General features: G+C 41.0%; 1 non-coding gene across 1 annotated transcript; it reads left to right on the top strand.

The window, feature by feature from the left end:
* Positions 1-689: 689 nt before the first annotated feature.
* Positions 690-822, top strand: LOC113835451. Its single transcript, XR_003484995.1, has one exon. It is a non-coding gene; the product is annotated as a small nucleolar RNA SNORA13 (small nucleolar RNA).
* Positions 823-12,160: the final 11,338 nt, after the last annotated feature.

The raw sequence follows: 12,160 nt of genomic DNA, 5'->3' as shown, positions 1-12,160 counted from the left end.
GACCACTACCTAAGGACAATAGGTGCATTTCATGGCATGGAAATAGGACTCAGCAGTTCAGCTGCTCTTCCAGAGGACCCCTGTGAACACCCACTGGTGGCTCATAACCGTGTGTGACTCAGTTCCTGGGGATCTTGTGCCCTCTTCTGGTCGCTCGGGGCACTGCACATGATGCATAAAAATAAATACATCTGAAAAAGTTCAAAGTTGTATTTCAAAAGTAACAAAATATTTACAGATGAGTACAGATAGTAATTGATATGAAGAGAATGAAGAATTGGAGGGAGCGATCACATTTCAACCACCGAGAATCCGTACATGTTATTCTTCAGATTTTCTCTTGTAGTTTAATTGAAAACGAGCCTGGTTTTACTATGCTCTCAAGTGGCGCACAGCATGGCAGAGCTGGTGCTTGGGGATTGGTGAGTGGTTATGGCGTGGGAATCTGAAATGACCGCGGTGACTTGGATAGGATCCCTTTCTGAAAAATGGGGAGAAGGTGAGAAGCACGGTCTGCCGGATCCCAGGTGACGTGGATCGAGCGAAAGCCAAGCGCTGTTTGTGATGTGGATCTTCACTGTACGCCCAGGTGCACAACTGGGCAAGAATGGAGTGGAAAACAGGGGTCAAAAGGGATTGATTACCCCTTTCCAAGCTTTGAGTAGGGGTGGAGGCAGCTTGAGGCATGCAGCCTTTGTGTTGCTGGCTCACCTTTGGTCACCAGAGCATGTGGTGTCAAAAAAGGCATAAACTGATGTTTTACAACCTTTGGTTACCCTAGCGTTTGGTGTCTTGGGTGTAGGAGCTGTGTAAGTAACAGAAAATAGATAGATAGATAGATAGATAGATAGATAGATAGATAGATAGATAGATAGATATAACAAGAAATAAAACAATCCTGATTTTTTTCAGTGAAAGAGAAATAAAGTTTTCAGTTAAAATATCAGTGCAAAATCCATACTGACATAAATAGGCATATGTGTGTTTCAGACAACAGATATTCTTGAATGAAAGGACAGAAATGTTAAATTGTAAGTATAATCTGAAAGTCTGTATTTGTTGGTAATGACAGGTGAGTTCTGACTTTTTAAACAATGTCACTCTTTCGATTTAAAATTCAATATATGAAGATGTCCATAAATGGTGAAGAATGATGTTAAATTATTTCAAGGTAATAATATTTCTGAAACCCTTCTCCCTAAGTATCTAAGGAGTTTTTGAAATCAGAGATCAGTGTCAGAAGACCCGATGTTGGGCTCTGGATTTTTTACGACTAACAAGCTTCTGTGGATATTTTTATGTTGCTTAACTAAGAACACATTCTCAGTCGGAAGAGGTTTCTTCAGTATCTTGGAAGAATCAAAAGTACTAGTGTGCTCTGATATGTAGTTTTTCGTAATTATAGTTACTTATAACAACAGAGAGAACAAGAGAATAGAAAATAACCAAAGAATCTGTTTCCCAACTTCTAGTGAGACAGTATACTCTCAGGCACAAAATATATGAAGCAGATTTACAGCTTTCAGCCAGGCATAAAGAGACAACAAAAGCCAAAGATTTCTAGCAAGTCAATCTCCTAGCTCAGGAAAGCTGCAGGCTAGAGAACACTTCCTCTTCGAATGCCTGGAGCACTGCAGTTAGGGTTGCTGAGTCAGCCTACCCAGAGTGGTACACTCTAGGAGGATGGGACCCTTGAGCCAACCAATGTGTTGACAGTGGCTTGTTTGCAGAAGACAATAACAGAGCCCAGGATTTCCCATCACTCCACTTCCTATCTCTGGCTGTTGGAACTGTTTTCAGTCTTTTGTGGAAAGTACACAAGAGATGGGTGAGGGGTTGGGTCATCAATGGCTATCCAGAGATTTCTCTTGCCCAGCAAACAAGTACTGGGGGAAACATGAGAGTAAGGCAGCATCATTCTGGAAGGAACACAGAAAAGGGTGTCAAAGGGAGAGCCAGGGTTTAAACAATGGATCCAAACTCACTTTGAGGAACTATTCAAAATGTTTTGGGGCTCAGTGTTCCTATTGAAAGAGAAAAGACTATCTGGATGCTAAAGTCCACCTGGATGATTCTTTATAAGAACCACTTGAAACATATACTACAGAAATGATGAAAATCAAACTTTCTAAAAGTTCATATGAACTAACCAAAATGATGTGTGTGTGTGTGTGTGTGTGTGTGTGTGTGTGTGTGTGTGTCTGTCTGTCTCTGTGTGTGTGTGTGTGTCTGTGTCTGTGTCTGTGTCTGTGTCTGTGTGTGTGTGTAGAGAAGCAGAGAAACTGTGATGGTAAAATCTTAATCTCACCAGGAACTTTTTGACAGGATGGGCAAAACACTTCCCTTCCAGTCAAAGCTATTTGGACAGGCTGCACACTAAGCAGACAGTTACCCACTCTCTGCCTCAGTCATTCTGAACCCATAGTCAAACCCAGGACTCCACTGTAAGAATAATGAGAACAACTGACCATTGAACAAAAGCTCCAGCACTAGGCATGGGAACCCTCTCTTCAAGCTGTTGGTCATTGAAGTCCAAGAGACTCCCAAAACAATATAGGCTATTGCCATTGCCCTTGCCTTCCTCCAGGAACTTCAAAGTAGAGTCCTATTGCTCAAAGTGTCATGCACTTTAAACACAGGGCATGAAGGATTTGACGTAGGTTCTAACTGGAACATTCCCCCTTGAGGATTAGCTCTCCCAGTATACAAAGGTGTTATGCAATCTTCCACAGTCAAGAATTGTAGCCAGCTGTAAATCTATAAACTTTAATGACCAGCTCACCAACATATCCTCAATGGCGACATATATATATATATATATATATATATATATATATATATATATATTCTTATATGTTCATTCTCTTATCTCAGGCTGGCTTCAAACTCATTAGGTAGATGAGGTTTGCCTTATATTCCTGATCCTCCTTTTTGTATCTGCTAAGTGCTGAGATTACAGGTTTGTACCACCAGGCCTACCTCTGTGGACAATGTTTTGGACTTTAAGGTAAGTTTCTGTGTTATTCTTCAATATTGCCAGCAGAGGGTGCTCAAAGATGGCAAGACAACCTTATCCTACCCATTCTTAGCTGATGAACTGATTTTGCTGAACAATTTATAGGAAAGAAAATTCATATGTTTACAAAGAGCTAGTTTATTTGCAAATGCACCAAACTGGTATGATTAAAAATAGCTTGAGAATATTAATAAGTATAACATAAACTAATTAAAGCACTCACTGATCCACTGAAACACACTTAAACGACTCACTGTGTTTTGTCCCAAGCTCTGTTCTGCAATTACTTATAGTTATAGTTACACTAAGAGGGAATTTGGCGTGTATGGAACTTAAACTTATTTAACCAGTGTTCAGAATGAGCAACAAGAAAGGGAAAAGGCTGAAGAACATCAAAGTGTGTTAACAACAGAGCAAAGTCCTGGTAAAAAGAAGTGGAGACATGTATCATGCCATGACATATATGCATATATGAGATAGAAAGACTCAACTGCATGTGAACCATGGCATAAGTCATAGGCAACGTAGGGGTGGAAGAAAGTAAGCTTCTTCAAACAGAGTGCATTTCCCCTACTGAGAATGAAAGGGACCTTTTGGAAGATTGAGGAATGTAACAGGAGAGGGTACTGCATAGTTTAAACTAAACTGGTGGCACTTGAACGCTTGTGTGAAATGGTGACAGTTTAGAAAAAAAAATGGCTGAGGGGAATGATGGAGGACCTGGACTAGGGTTGCTGAGTATGGTGGATCTAGAGAGCAGCTGTGATCAGGCTCCATGCATTTATGGTGGCATCAATCTTCATGGCTGCTTGGATTTAGCAGCTGCGTCAGCAACCCATATGCAGAGGCCAAAATAAATGGATGGAAGTGACCCACGCTGAGGTTGAGGTGAGATTGAGCGACAGGGAGTGCAGGGCCAGATGTAAGGAAAGAAATTAAGGAGAAGCACCTTGGAAGTGACTGGAGCTAGGGAAAGGAAGTAGCATTATCAGGGGACAGGAAAGTACAGTCATATATGAGTCCATGTACCAGGAAGTAAAGAACTTAATCTCCAGAATGAGTTATTATGGTCACAAAAAAGACACTTTACATATGGAATAGGCGTGCAGGTAAAGAGTAGTAACTGCGGAAGACAAAGATAATCAAGACGAGGGTACAAAGACAGATAGCCCAAGGGCCTAAAGGGCCCTTTCCGTAAGCACTGATCTCTGGAACATGGAAAGAGGCACCATCATGAAAGTTTGTATTAACATAGGAGAATTGATGTAGGGGAAGCAATGACTTCTTGGTGATGATCTTTCAGGTAAAACCTGAGGCAATTTGTGTACATTTCTAGGCATACTACTTAGCAGTGCAAAGGGACCACTAAAGAAACTTGAGAATACTTTGAGTTTAATGACCTTTAACTGCTATGAAGCCATGTGCTGTGTGATATAGGAACACCAGATAGCTTTAAGTTAGAACTGAGTTTGTGAAATTACGTGTACACTCTGAAATGTAGTGTCTTAGTTACCTTTCTTACTGCTGTGACAAAAACCTTAGGAGAGGGGTTTATTTGGCTCACAGTTTGAAGGGTTAGTATGAACAGCACAGAAGTAAATGATGGCAGTGTGTGTGTAGGGCAGCTGATTGTATTTTTGGTTGTGAGCCTAGCCTGTAACAGCTGAGCCATCTCTCCAGCCCAGGGCAGCTGGTCATGCCTTGCCTACCTCCCACTCATCTTCCTTTTCCTTTCTTACTCATGCTAGGACCACAGCCCATAGGATGGCTCAGCCCACATTCAGGGTGATTCTTCCCTGCTAGCTAAACTTTTTTGGAAACACCCTCATAGATAAAGTTGTGATTCTATGGTGATTGTGAATTTAGTCAGGTTGATAATGACAATTAACTATCACACCATTTCCTTATGTATAAAATTGGCATTAAAAATCTAACTATTATAGAAACCTACAGTGGCATTTTCAAGGAAATTATTTAATAAACAATAGTTACCATAACCAAGGGCAAAGAAAACCACCCATGCACAGTCCAAAGTCATATGACAGGATCTAGCCAGAACCTAGAACACCTTCTTCTATATCCTTGTTAGACTCCATAGCCTGCCAACACCTTAAGCATGGCTGCCGTCTATGAATGAAGCTTTATCTCATCCCCCTCTGTGCATATCCCAAGGTGGAGAGCTCACCACTGTTCAAGAAAACCACTCTGCTCTGCTTTTTGCCTGACTGTTTCTTTCTTTGTGTGTGTGTGTGTGTGTGTGTGTGTGTGTGTGTGTGTGTGTGTGTGTGTGTGTGTGTAGGGGTAGGGGGTAGGGGGTAGAAGTTGGGGTAGAGTGGTGATTTGAAAGGAGATGGTCCACAAAGAGAGTTGAGTTATGAGGACTTGTGGCGTTGTTGGAGAAAGTGTGCCATTGTGGGGATGGGCTTTGAGGTCTCCTTTGCTCAAGCTTCTCTCAATGTGACATTCAGGCAACCTTCTTTTGCCTGTAAGTCATAGGACTCTCAGCTCCATCACCATTTTTGCCTGTGCGCCACTGTGCTCTCCACCATGATGATAATGGACTGAACCTCTGAGACTGTAAACCACCTTCCTTATAAGAGTTGCCATGTCATGGTGGCCACGGTGTCTTTTCACAGCAATAAAAATCCTAAGACGGGTAGGCATGCCTACAAGACATGAGTCTCTCTTTTTTAATGCAGCAGATTTATTTTCCACATCTTCAATTGTTAGTTTTATCTTCCCTGTAACAGCTCTCTTAGCATATTGAAGATAATAAGTATCTTTTGTATATTTTCAGATCTCTAAACAGAAATCCCGAGGTCATCAGTTTCCTTTTTCCTTTTTTTATTTTACTGATTTTTATAAGTATTTTTATTTTATGTTGGAGATTATAATACAATTACATCATTGTTCCCTTTCCTTCCCTCCCTCTAATCTCTCCTGTATAATCTTCCTTGTTCTTTTTCAAATTCATGGCCTCTTTTTTCATTGATTGTTGTTACATGCATATAAGTATATCATATTTATTCTTAAATGTAAGCCATTCAGTCTGTATAATGCCACTTGTATGTGTGCTTTCAAGGCTGACCATTTGGTATTGATAACCAATCTATGTGTTCTCCCCTGGGGAAGACTGTTTCTTGGTATTCCTTAGTTGCTTATAATTCTATGTGTAGAGGCTTTGTGGTCTTCCCACTGTCCTTTGTGACAGACTTTTCTTAAATACATCCCAGGACCTCTGCATTTCTGATTTACTTCTTTAAGTAGTGCCTGTTGGCACCTCATCTGCAGGCAGGATGTGAGTTACAGGAAATTCACTAGGTCACACACACTTTTTCAGACATGGACACAGCCCATGCATTGACAACATAAGATTGACAATCTAGATCTGCGCTAAACTTTCACTCTCCTTGCTCACACACCACTGACATCCCAGGGGTTTGGCCCATTGTGGGGCATGTCTTGCCCTTTTCCCGGGGTTAATTTTGTTAGATTTGTTTACAGTTACAATTTGGTGAAATTGCTATGTATTTTTTTTGATGTGCTTCTTATTTCTGAAAACTTGCATTTATGTGTGGCTTTGATGAACACTGGCTTAAGCTCCAGTGTCCGGAAGCTGCTTCATTCAGTATTCTAGACTGTGCCTGTTCCTTTAAAGCACCAGAGACTGGAGTCTTTCTGCACATGCTGGAAGCTGGGAGAAAGGAGGTTTTGTAGTGTCTGGCTTCTTTATTGCAAGGGACGAAGTAGAGCTAATGGCTTGCAATCATCAGTGTGTGTGCTGAGCCTGCTCTATATTACATGCTTCTCATCAGAAGCAATGGGTTGCTTTTAATGGGAAGGATTACTTTCTGACCAAATTGTTCTCCTCTGGTATTTTGAAGCTAACCTCTTTAGTTTATAAGGCATGTATGTTAATGAATGGGACATACTGTTATTTTCTCACTTGGAAAACCAAAATCTGTCAATCTGTTGAGGGAACTATTAATGTTTCTTTGTTAATGGATCCTAATTTGCGCACACAAAACAATCAATAAACTAGACCTAACACTGTATGTTAGGACCTGAAAGTGTAGCAAGCCCTGATCACCCGAACTCACGATTACTCCAGAAGGTTGCTATGCTGAAGGAGGAAGCTGTTGAGTGGCAAGGGCAATGTGGCAGGATGGATGCAGTTTTTAACAAGTTTATTTTATGACGTCTGGGTGTTAAGCAGGAATTTAAAAACACGGCCAACATGTATATGTAGCATATGATGTACACATGGAATTGTACAACAAATAGGAAGCAGGACCATCGTGCTACTGGGTAGCCGTGGGTAATTCAGCTTCACTCTTCCAGCTCAGTTTATGCATCTCTGGCTTTGCTGCATGAAGCCCTATTCTAGCTTTACAGAATCAAGTCATTAAGTAAGTGAAATGCAATGGAAAAAAACAGAGGGCTTAGCCAAGGAAAAGAAATGAGTATGTGTGCTCTGATCTATATGTGGGAGTTGAAAGGTTCTGCTAGTGGTAATAGGAGATATTTACAGAAAATCTGAAGTAGACAAATCCATTTTTATTTTTGCTAAAAAGAGGAATAATTATGGATAAGAGAAAAAGCCAGTGATAGTCAAGGTAAATAAGGTCGACTGAAAATGGACTCTATGCTCATGGTGTGTGTGTGGGGGGGGAGAAAACCAATCCATCAATCAGATAGTGCCACAATGACCACCAAAACCACCAACTCATGAGGAAACAGGCCTCTTGGTAAATGGCAGATCTTCCACTCATTCTCTGTACTCTTTTGCGGTATTTTAATTGGTGTGCCCGGCAGTTATGACCTGTCACAATCAAGAGAGAGAGAGCTGCAGATGTTGGCTGGTCAGGCTTCTTAATGTGACACCAGGGCAGAAGGGACAGAGGAGGCGCTGACTATGTCCTGGGAGTCTGGGCTGTAAGGATATGACAGGATTCTTCCCTACTGTGCCAGAAGTAAGTGCTGTTACCTAGAGGCAGCAATATTTCTGAAGTAAGAGTCTGTGCACCAGGCAGTTTGCTGGGAATAGGAGAATGACAAAAGAAAAGAAAAAGAAAAGAATCATATCACATCAGCCAGAGAAAGTTATCAAAAACAACAGGGCTCAGACATCTGGGGAAGGATGACCCTTAGAAGCCCGGATGCTTCCAAACAGAGATGATACTGAAGACCTAGAAAATGAGTGATATCATTCACAGCAGGCTCCATGAAGATAAATGCCATCTATAGCCTACTTCCCTCCCTCCCTCTCTCCCTCCCTCCCTCCCTCCCTCTCTCCCTCCCTCCCTCTCTCCTCCCTCCCTCCCTCCCTCTCCCTCCCTCCCTCCCTCCCTCCCTCCTCCCTCCCTCCCTCCCTCTCTCCCTCCCTCCCTCCCTCCCTCCCTCTGCCTTTCTCCTCTTTAAAATTTATCTTTCATAATATACTACTCACAAGCTATCAAGGTATAGTATTTACTTGTGGGTCTTATCTATTCCAGTTGTGTTCCATTTATTTCTTGGAGAAATCTATAACTTTGTTGAACATACCGGAGAATACATATGAGTCTTCCTTGCTTCCCATCAGTTAATTAAAAGCCAGATGTTGAGATGAAATGAAAAGCCATTTGTAGGAGAAGGCAACTGTAACCTCCTGCTTCGTGGTTCTTTGGTCACACTCTTCATTGGTTGTTTCCTTCAGTATGTGACTATGTAAAGAGAAGAGGTCACTTTCTCAGGAAGATAATTTAATTTTTCATTTTCTTTATAATTAAATAGTTACTTGGATGTGTTCTCAGCAGGACAGTTAACCTTTTAAAATAAATACATTTACTGTTATTAAACTGACTGTAGAATGTTTATTCGTTAATGGAAAAATTAAAACAGTATTTACTAAAAGAGTACTTTATATCCCAGAAAACCAACTCATAATTCGATTGAGAAGGACACATTGAGGACAGTTTGGCCCCCAATGTTACAGGCTCTGCCCGTATCACCCACCTCATTAAGAGCTGAGACAGGTCTTGAATTCTTTCCCCTTTACTCACACTGTCCTCTTTTCAAAGTGCTGTCATGGCTCCATTTTCAAAAAAATCTATTGTCCAGTAATAGCCAATAGCAGGCTTCCATGTCCTTGTTATTCAAGATAGGTTCTGAGAGCAGGTATACAGATGCCCCAGGCAGCAGGTTAAGATGCAGAATCTTAGTGCCTGTCTCTAAGCCATGGGTGCAGAGTTTGAATTTTAATCAGCTCCCTCTAATTACATGGGGCAAACTGAAGTAATTGATACACAAAGTGGTTGAGCAAGGCTTTTACATTTAATTGATTGGCATTTCATTAGGGTGTGTTCTTCAGGGATTATGAAATTGTAAAGTAATACATCAAATATGTTTCCATTTCACCAACTTAAGTTTCTCAGAACAGAAGTTTGGGGTACAAATTCATTTCAAGTAGACAATGACATCTAGCACACACATCTCAAAATGGTTGGTACACCATACTGACCTTGGATAAAGTAGCCTTCTGTGGCTACAAATCAAGGTCTGTTTTAATTTGATGTACACTAATAAGGGATTGTAAAAGATTTACAAAAAAATTTAGATATCAAATGAAAAGATAGGAAATTGAAATAGTATCTCCCTCTGGAGAATAAGCAATTTATTATTACTTAAATGTACTTTGCAAACAGGTTGATGGCTAGGAAAAATCATATGCCTCTCTTAGAAGTGACTTTTCCCAGCAGTAAAGACAGGTCTGATGATGCAAACTTTAGAACTATTTGTTCCTACTGTAGGATATAGGGATAGGAACCCTTTGGAGGCTCTGAACAGCATGCTCCTAGTTCAGAGGGCTCTACTGCAGACCCATGGTTTTGTCTGACCAGATTTCAAGAATGCTGCATCCATCCTTAGGGTCAAGCAGACAAGTACTGCACATGTGCAGTTGCTAGAGCCAATGTCTGCTAGTGAAGCCCTAGAGGCAGCGCGACTCTCAGGAATCCAGCACTGAAGAGACACAATGGCATATTGTCAGCTGAAGAGAACGGTGCAAACTGACCAACAAAGCCTTGGGGATGAACCAGTCCTCTTCCTCATGTGTCTGGACTGGAGGACCTGTAGTCTGAGATGATTCTCAAGGCTGACAATCTAAAATACTTTGGTATTATTGTTGACTTAGACATATTTGGGATCTGTTACTTCTCCCTTTCTAGTGATCCCTTTGCAATGAGAACCCCTAGCCTATGCCAGTCCTCACCCAATGTACTTTGGAAGTCCCTGATTTATTCGGTGTCAAGGGTTAAATCGATGCTGAAAAGAGTTAAGATGTCTGAGGCTACTGGGACTGAATGAAGGTTTTGCATATCTGAGAAGGACATAAAAAGGTATTCTGTATTTTGAATGTTTGTGTTTTCTACCATATTTATTGAAATTTGATTGCCATATGCCAGGTGGAATGTTGAGAGGTGATTGGGCAATTAGGTTGTGCCTTCCTGAGCGATGCTATAGTTAGAATATGGTTTATCCCTTCTGATCACTTTAAATTTGATTGCTACAGAGATGGTACTGAGAAGTGGCGCCATTAAATGGCAATTAGGAAATTAAGCTGGTTTCATGTCTTTCTTGATGGGGTGGGTTTGTTCTTGTGAAAAACTTGTAACAAATCAACCAAGCAGTTATGTCTTGCATACTCCGTGTTCTGTTTTTTTCCCAATACTCTATGATGGAAGCCCACTCACATGATATGATGTACCAGGTTTAGCTACACTATCATAGACATACCAGTCTCCAGAATTAGGAACCAAATAGACTCCTTCCTGCTGTAACTTACCCAGCCTTCTCTATTCAGATGAATATGCATAGAATGAGTGCAATTTTAAAAGGCAAGTCATAGGCGCCTGTGGTGAGACTGTCTTCTAGGTATGACAGGGAATCTATAACCACGAAGTCTCAACAATACAGTTGTCATCAAGGCCCACATAATGACAATACTAGTTGACATGCCAGTGTGGATAGGGAAAGTTTCACAAGGTCCCATTCCCAAATGAAGAGCTACAGGCAATCAGTGGCTGCCGGAGGAGAGAGAATCAGTCTTCTCCTGGAAGGACCCTCCTGAGATGTTATCCAAGCCCAAGTGGTCAACCCTAAATGTAGGTACATACGAGCAACGCTAAAAGGACATAGTAGATTTTGTGTGTGTAGTTAAAGAAGAGGTCATAAATTTGTGAGCTAGTATTTCTGGACACCCAGGAGAAATAAGAGGGAGAAAGGAAGAGGTGGAAATGACCTAAATACAGTACACAATTGAATGCTAAAAAGGCAAGTCACTCCCTTTGTCCGTGTTCATTCCACTTTCTTATGTGTCATGACAAGTCAAGAGGCTCACTGCCCGATGCCAACACCTTCATCTTGGGTTTTCTAAACAGCCTCCAGAATTAGAAAAAACAGAGAGATTTTATTACAGTTCTTTGAGATTGCAATATAATTACATTTCTCCCTTTCCTTTCTTCCCTGTAAACCCTCCCCATTCTTCAAATTTTTGGCGTCATTTTTTATTACTTCATGCTTATATGTATACACAATACATATTCCTAAATAGAACCTGCTCAGCCTGCATCTTACTTGTATGTATGTTTTCTGGGCTGACCAATTTGATGAAATTGCCCAGGTATTGTTTCAGGCATGCTGTGGTTAACATCACAAAAGCAACAATCCAGAAAGCATGAGTGGGAATGACGGCTTATGCTACAGAATGTGGGCAGTCGAGGAGCTTGAGGAAAATAATTTTAGGATTTCTTTGTGTTACATACAGCTGTTCTCTGAGCCTAATTTTCAAAAATGAAAATGCAAAGTAATTTAAAATTTTTGTCAGATTGTCACATTGACCATTCTTAAGGCATTCCATTTTCATTATAATATAGTAATCTCCATGGGAGGTATTTATGGCTGTGTTTGTTTTGTCTTTGCAACAGGTTCTCCCTATCTGGCCTATGCTGACCGCTAATTGCAATCCTCCTTCCTCAGCCTCCTTAGTGCTGGGACTACAGACATGTGCCACCATGTCCAGCATGACTTTCATTAATACACATTGCTTGCACATCTAGTGATGTTTTCCCTCATGTGCAGTGTGCACTGATAAAAATCTGCTTTCTT

Source organism: Cricetulus griseus, chromosome 4 (assembly GCF_003668045.3).
Source record: "Cricetulus griseus strain 17A/GY chromosome 4, alternate assembly CriGri-PICRH-1.0, whole genome shotgun sequence".
In the NCBI taxonomy this organism is placed as follows: domain Eukaryota; kingdom Metazoa; phylum Chordata; class Mammalia; order Rodentia; family Cricetidae; genus Cricetulus; species Cricetulus griseus.
The sequence above is the reverse complement of the archived record's forward strand: the minus strand, read 5'-3'. Positions and strand labels throughout refer to the sequence as shown.